At 38.9% G+C, this 8,186-nt stretch overlaps 1 pseudogene; it reads left to right on the plus strand.

Moving 5' to 3' along the window:
- The first annotated feature begins 213 nt into the window (after window positions 1-213).
- Window positions 214-4,081, plus strand: LOC107184765 (annotated as a pseudogene).
- Window positions 4,082-8,186: the final 4,105 nt, after the last annotated feature.

Below are 8,186 nucleotides of genomic sequence, written 5' to 3' on the forward strand. Positions count from 1 at the left end.
TTGAAGTTTTGACTGAGTTGGATGCTCAAGATGTCACTCCCACATGGCTGGCAATTGCTGTTAGCTGTAAGCTAGGAGCTGGGGTGGGGCTGTCAACCAGAGTACCTACATGGGGCCAGCCTCTCTATGTGCCTCCATGGTGGCTGGGTCTGAAAGGGAGAGGCCCAAGAGCAAGCATTCCAAATCCGGGTCATAAGCCATGGAAGTCACAGAATGTCAATTCTACTGCATTCTATTGGTCAAGAAAATCAAGAAGAAAAACCTACATTCAAGGGTAAGAGAAGGACTCCATCTTTTAATGGAGGAGTGGTACAGTTACATTACCAAAGACCATATGGATGGAAAATACAATCTGCCATGTGTAAAATTGGTTGCTTTTATAGTCATTTTTACTTTCTTCATTCCCATCTCCGAGGACATGGTATCTATCTGTTCATAGCTGATTTTTAACACAACAACTAGCTCGTGCTTAGCCTTTCAGAGACCTCATTTTATCAAATATCTCTCCTCTATGTGTTCAGTCTTTTTCATCTACTGGCTATTTTCTTATGAATATCCTCAAGTCTCCCCTTTAAGAATAAAAAATTTATCTTTGTCTAGTATTCCATGTTAAATAATTGCCTTATATTTCTCTATGTACAAACATGATTTTTGAAAATTGGGTCTGTCATTGATTTTATCTTTCCCATTCACTACTCAATCTACTGCATACTAGATATGGACTGCCATCCCTAACACATATTGAAACTACTCTTGTGGTTACTAAAGATTTCATAATTGCCTAATCCAACAGGTACTTTAAAATCTTTATCTCAACATTTTGGTAATATTTAAAGATTTAAAGATTTAAATATTTATTTGGTTACTACTTTGTACTTGCAACGATGGATAGGCTTTTATGAATCCACTACTGATTTTTTATATGACTTCTTGGCTTTATAGTAGATAGTGAAGTCTTAGAGAATGAAAGGAAAGAATAGGATAGTATGTTAATTCCCTATGGCTCTGTAATACCACATACTTGGTGGTCTAAAACAATAGTAATTATTTATTCTTTCTCAGTTACAGAGGCCAGAAGGCCAAAATCAGTAGCGCTGGGCTGAAATCAAGGTGTCCGCAGGGCTGTGCTCTCTTCAGAGGTTCTAAGGGAGAATAAATTCTCTTTCTTTTTCAGCTTTTGATTGCTACTGGCATTCCTTACCTTGGGATCACTTCAGTTTTGAAGTTCAGAATCTGTAAATCTCTCTGTTCAGTCTTCACGTTGCCTTCTTCTTGGTATGTAGGTCAAACCTCCCCCCATCACTTTTTTCTTATAAAGACATATGTCACAGCATTTAGGGCCCACACCGATAATCCAGGACAAACTCCTCTTCTCAAAATCCTTAACATTATCACATCAAATCCTTTTCCAAATAGGATAACATTTACAGGTCCCAGGTATTAGGGCATGGCTGTATTTTGGGGTCCCATTTCTTAGCTTAGCATAAATGAAGAAAACTAAACATGTAATTCAAAATGTTATGGAAGGTCAAAAGGACACATATGTAATACCCTTTGTAATACTTTAAGCAACGAAACAATAAAAAAATGTTATGGAAGGTCATGGATAACTGGCTGAGATGAGTGTAGCTAATATAAGCTAAAATATGAATTTCAAATGAACAATGGAAAATATTATTATTATTATTAATATTATGTCAATTTGTTATTCCACTTACTTATGCATTCATTGGCTGATTCTTGTACAAGCCCTAAGTGGAGATCGAACACACAATCCTGACATATCGGGGCGATGCTCTAACCAACTGAACTAAGCTGGTCAGGGCAGCAGTGGAAATTATTGAGGTACTTTTTTTTTTAACTTTTTAAAGGCTGGAAAACTCAGTTCAGAAGAATAAAAATGGCAACTCTTGCAGCTTCAAGGAAGAAGCTGTAATGGAATGGGCTGCAAGGGAAGGAATCAGGAAAGAAATATATTTCAGGTAAGATAGAAAGTAGCTTAGATGAGTACCTATCTTGACATAGCAGTTATAATGAAGTATTGTTAGTAAGCACTAAAAATCAATCTGAAACATAACTTGTTTAAACTAACAGTGATTATACAAATCATTTATCATGGTTTCCATATCACAATCTTAGAATAGATACTGTATAGTTAATTCATCGTTAATTAATTAAAAGACTACTAAAATTCCAGACACTAGTGCTTGAGTATGCCCTTATTTAGGAACTTTAATTAAATAGAATCAATTGAATTAATGATCTAATGAAGGAAATCATCTTAAGAAAGACTTGCAGTCTGATTTCTCCTCGCCGGAGAAAAATTGTCCCAGGAGACTCATTTGACCACTGACCTATCAAGATAAGCACACTTGCTTGTGTAACCAAGTAGTCATTCAGATATGGAGCTCCATAAGTCTAATTTATATACCTTTTTTTCTTCTTTAGTTCTCATCTAAAATGATAAAAATTTAAAAAGCAATCAATTGTTAATAACAGTAAAATCCTATTTCATATTACGTATCATGAATTTGCTTTGAAATGTGGGGAAAAGATTTTTAGTGTTGACCACGACAGACTGAAGTTCAAACAGAGAAAAAGCCAAAAATGTACCATAATTGCCCCTGAAGTGGAGTCTATTATTGATTTCTTCCCCATCATCTCATCAAACAGAAAGTGAAGAGAGGAAAATACAAGTTCAGGGGGACTAGCTGCTCAGGTATTGGACAGGAGCGTTGAGTGAGAATTTCTGGCTCATTAAAAACATTTAAAGGAAGCAGCTTGTCCTCATGTAGGAATCATTATTCTCAGTTTGAGTTCATCCTCTGGAGTTTTCACCTCTCCAGCAGGGCGCATTCGGGGCAATTTCTAAGAAGTGCTTCTTTAATGGGAGGGATTTATGTTAAGTTGGTTCAGGAGAGGTAGACAATTGTGGAGCCTTTTTAATGGACTAAAAAAGACTGTCGAGTAATTAAATAGATTTCTTTTCCCTTAGACTGTTCCATGGTTTTAAAAACACTCCACTGAGCATGTAAAATCAATTTCCATTACTGGCCTTGACCTTTGCAGTTTTATAAACATGTTTTTTTCCTGGGTTTGGAATGTGGCTCAAAGGCAATAGTAGAAGACTAGATGAGATAAGTCATTGTCATAAAAGTTACTGCTTTTACAGTAAAAGTCTTTTTTTCACACGGGCATTCATTCAACTGTGTATGTTTTAAATATTACATAAACACTTGCTTCTTTATAATATATATATGTATTTATATTGAAGGCAGGCTTTTTAATTTTTATTGCTCTATAATGAAAAATAAAGTACTTCGTTTTCTCTGCTAAAGGTATTTTTTTCTTTTCCATTTCAAGAAAGTAGTCAAGCCATTATGTTTCTTTGCCCCAGGGACTTTAGGTTGCTTGAATGCAAAGCAGATATCCCCAGAGCACAGCATCAGTCCTTTTTGTAGGTTCTGTTTTGGAGCACTACCATTGTGGGGATTATGCCACATCACCCAGAGTGGAGGAAAAGAAAGATGAGGGCTGGCTTTGCAGCCGCTGCCGCCACAGAGCCGCCCATGACCAGGCATAGTGAATCTCACCGTGTTCTTCGACATCACCCTGGACAGCGAGCCCTTGGGCGACGTCTCCTTTGATCTGTTTGCAAAGTTCCAATGACAGCAGAAAACTTCCGTGCTCTGAGCAAGGATTTGGTTATAAAGGTTCCTGCTTTCATAGAATTATTCCAGGATTTATGTGACGCGGTGGTGACTTCACACGCCATAATGGCACAGGTAGCAAGTCCATCTATGGGGAGAAATTTGAGGATGAGAGCTTCATCCTGAAACATACAGGTCCTGGCATCTTGTCCATGGGAAATGCTGGACCTAACACAAACTGATTTCCAGTTTTTCATCTGTGCTGCCAAGACTGAATGGTTGGATGGCAAGCATGTGGTCTCCCGCCAGGTGAAAGAAGGCAGGGATATTGTGACAGCCATGGAGCACTTTGGGTCCAGAAACGGCAAGACCAGCAAGAAGATCACCATTGCTGACTGTGGACAACTCTAATAAATTTGACTTGTGTTTTTATCTTAACCACCAGACCATTCCTTGTAGCTCAGGAAAGCACCCTTTCACCCTGATTTGCTTGGAATCCTATATAATTAAAGGCAAATATGCAAATTCTCCCCTTGACCGGGAGTTCTACTGGGAGTTCAACCTGGAGTTCGGCCCGGGGGTGGAGCCCACTGGCCAACTGCCCAAGTCCCTTCCTCCTGGCCAGCTTGGCCCCAATTGGGGCGGGCCAGCTAGACCCCACCTGTGCACAAATTCATGCACCGGGCCTCTAGTGTTCTGTAATCTTTGTGCTCTTGCCACGGTTCATTGGGTTCTAAAATTTCCTTACCCCTTTCCAGTCTAGCTGGATTGCAGAGTTAAGTTTATGATTATGAAATAAAAACTAAACAGTTGTGTGTCTCATAGAGAGAGAGAGAGAGAGAGAGAGAGAGAGAGAGAGAGAGAAGAAAAGAAAGATGAGGGCTTTTGGAGGGTGGAGGTGGAAATAAAACTGTCTACTGGCAATCCCTTTAGAAGAGCAGAAGGCGGGGAGTTTGGCTGGTTTCCAAAGAAGGAAGTGCTTGTTACCTTTCAGTTGAGTAGATTCCTACAGGACATTGAGGAGCCGTGGTCTCAGGAATTTAGATGACAGAGACCCTTGTTCAAGTTTAGCTGTGAGTACAATTTCCCTCAGGGACCAGATCATGTGGCCTGGACAATGAACAAGGCAGTAGGCATGGTGGAGACCACAAGCCTTCCTTTCAATATTTTAGAATGCAGAAGACATGCCCATCCCCAACCTTTGTATCACCTGAAAATGAGAGTGGAGGAGGGCAGTCCAGAAATGACAGAAATGCAATTTCCTGCCAGGCAATTTCTGCTCTAAGAGCTCAATTTGATTTAAACAAAATAAAGAAATGTGATATTTCTTATACCCAGAGTTATGGTGAAATTTTCATTCTTGATTTTTTGGTTTCAGTCATTACCTATTCATATCCCATTTGGAAGATGATTTTTCTTTAGTCCTCATACTTACACCGCACCCCATCACATGCATCCTTTTTTGCTCCCCATCTTTCTAGTATAGTTATTTTATAATTTAGGTTAGAGAACAATTGTTGTGTTACTATGGTGATGTACTGTATTTTTCCATGTATAAGACACTATTTTTGCCAGAACCAGTTTGGCTCAGTGGATGGAGCGTCGGCCTGCGGACTGAAGGGTCCCGGGGTCGATTCCGGTCAAGGGCATGTGCCTGGGTTGCGGGCACATCCCCAGTGGGAGATGTGCAGGAGGCAGCTGATCGATGTTTCTCTCTCATCGATGTTTCTAACTCTCTATCTCTCTCCCTTCCTCTCTGTAAAAATATCAATAAAATATATTTTTTAAAAAAGACACTATTTTTTCTAAAATCGTTAGACTGAAAATCGAGGGGTGTCTTATACACAGAAGTCAGAAGTCAGCCGAGGAGGGAGCCTTGCAGGTGTATAGCTGCCCATACCTTGTCAAACAGGCTTCCTCCAATCATGAGCCTTATTGTTACTGACATCAGCTGATGCCATAATTGGAAGTGGTGGTGGAGAGTGTGCAGATACAACAGAGACCAGAGTGTTCGGAGCCCATAAAGATGTCAAAAAATAAAAAGATAAATATCGGTAAGTAATTGTCTTACTCTGCAAAATCCAAACTGAATGTAATCAGCTCTGCGAAAGAGCATGGACATAGAGCTGCAGAGAGACAATTTGGACCTCCTCCCACTGAGTGTGTGATCAGACAGTGGAGAAAACAGGAAGAACAACTCTTTAAGATGCCAAAAAAGAAGAAGGCCTTAAGAGGAAAACCAGCAAAATGTTTAAAATATTGATTTCTTAATTTTGGATTGGAAAAGTGGGGGGTGACTTATACATGGGGGCATCTTATACATGGAAAAATATGGTATATGCTATTTATAGCTATGCCTTGTAGAATGCAGTGATTTATACAAATAAGATTATTCCTCTCATTTTCAACTGTATTTTTCTTGGATTAAATAATTGTCCTAAAATTTTTTTGATTAGTTTCCTACATATTTCTAATTAAAACTTTTTGCCATTTGCATAAATATCTTCTTGCTGTGTTCAGACACATAAGGCATTCTGTCGTTTCCTGAAGCACGCTAAACTGCCCTACTCCAGGAAGGCTATCCTCAGGGTCCCCACACAGCTGTGACCATGGACTTGCTCTTGACCAGAGTTCTGTGGTTCTCTCCACCTTGTCTACCTGGTAGAGTTCCTGTCTCCAAGGTCTTGTCTTCCTCTTTCTTGGTTTAACCACTGTGAAGCACAATCTCTAAGTGGCTATCTGAGAGGCTACAGGCGATGTAAAAATTTTGCTACCCCGAAAGTGTGAAAATGTCCTTATTCTTCCCTCATACTTACTTGATAGGTTGGCTGAATATAGACATATATGTTGAGAAATACTTCATAATCTTTAAGGTATTGCTTTTCTATTTCCAGTGTGCTGTTGAAAAATCCAAAGCTATTCAGATTCTTTATCTTTTCAGGTGACCATCTCTCCACCCACCTCCTGTATCCTTACCCTCAAGCTTGCCTTCATCCCAGTGTTTTAAGATTTCACAATGATGTGACTTTGGTGTGGTGCATTCTCAAACATTACCTGGGAATTCTGGACACAATTTCACACTGCATATTAGGTCATTTTTGTTCCAGGAAATTACTTTAAATGTTTTTCTCATTTTCTCTTTTGTGTTTCTTGGGGAGTTCTTATATTTGAATGTTGAACTTGTGAACTTGTCCTCTAATTTTCTGATTTTTTTCTCCTCTTTTCCATTTTTTGAATCCTTTTTTTTTTTTTGCTCTGCTTTCTGAGAAATTTCTCCAGTTTTATCTTCTAACACTTCAATTGACATTTTCATCTATGCCATTGCATTTTTAACATTTCTATTGATTGATTTTTTTTTATAACAGGCTATACTTGTTTCATAGAAACAATGTCTTCTCATACCTCCATAAATATACTAATGATAGTATATTTTCTTCTCTCTGTATTGTCTCTGGTTCTTCTAGTTTGCTTAAACTGTAACTCAGTTCTTTATTTTTTGTATTAAAGGATATCTAAGATATCTGGTGATCCTCTGTGTTTGCAAATATTTAAGAGTGTGGCATGCTTAGAGTATGAGAGTGGATATTGTTGACTTGGCTGTACGTAGGGAGATCTATCTAGGTCAGTGTTAATATAACTGTATGCAATGATGGGCATGTTATATATTGACACTGTCCAATACCATAACCAGTAGCACATGTGTCTGTTGATAATTTGAAATGTGGCTAGTGCTACTGAGGAACTGATGCATCAATTTTAGTTAATTTAATTAATCCAAAATTTAATGTAAATCACTACAGGTAGCTAGTGGCTACTGAAACATAGGGTTTGGGGTGCAGATTCTTCTCGTGGGTCCTTGTCCAACGAAGTTGAATAAATTCGTGGACGAAAGGCTTCTTTAATAAACATGTAGAAGTTTATTGTAAGCGTATACAAACTCTCTCTGGGGAGGGGTCCCCAAATGGGAAAAACCTACTCTCTCTCTCTCTAATCATTAGAGTCTAACGGGAAAAAAATCTAAATCCAAAAATTTTCTTTGTCTCTTTGTCTCCAGGTTTATAAAGGCTGTAGCTCTTTGTCTGGACATGACCCTTTCTAATTGGACCCTTCCTTAATTTAGGATCCCCATGCTTTCCTCATTGGTCACTCTGCTACATCATATCAGTTTCAAAGCTCAAAATCCATGTGGTGCCCTCCTCTTTCTCTCCCCCTTATCTTGCAACATTCCTCTATCCTCTGTGAAAATGTTTCCCTCTTCCCGGTATCCTGTGACTTTTCTTTATCCTCTGTGAAAATATTCTGGCGTCTTAGAGCTATTTTTGCTTTTCACATATGCATTCCTCTCCCATGAACCCTCCTTATCTCCTGATACTGCCTGTCCTATCTCTAAAATTCCTTTCACTACTATATTGAACAATGCAAGTCCAGGCTTTCTTTTTGAAGTGTGTGTTTGTGTGTGTGTGTGTGTGTGTGTGTGTGTGAGAGAGAGAGAGAGAGAGAGAGAGAGAGAGAGAGAGAGAGAGAGCAGATATGGGG

This window comes from Myotis davidii, unplaced genomic scaffold (genome assembly GCF_000327345.1).
Source record: "Myotis davidii unplaced genomic scaffold, ASM32734v1 scaffold647, whole genome shotgun sequence".
Lineage (NCBI taxonomy): Eukaryota > Metazoa > Chordata > Mammalia > Chiroptera > Vespertilionidae > Myotis > Myotis davidii.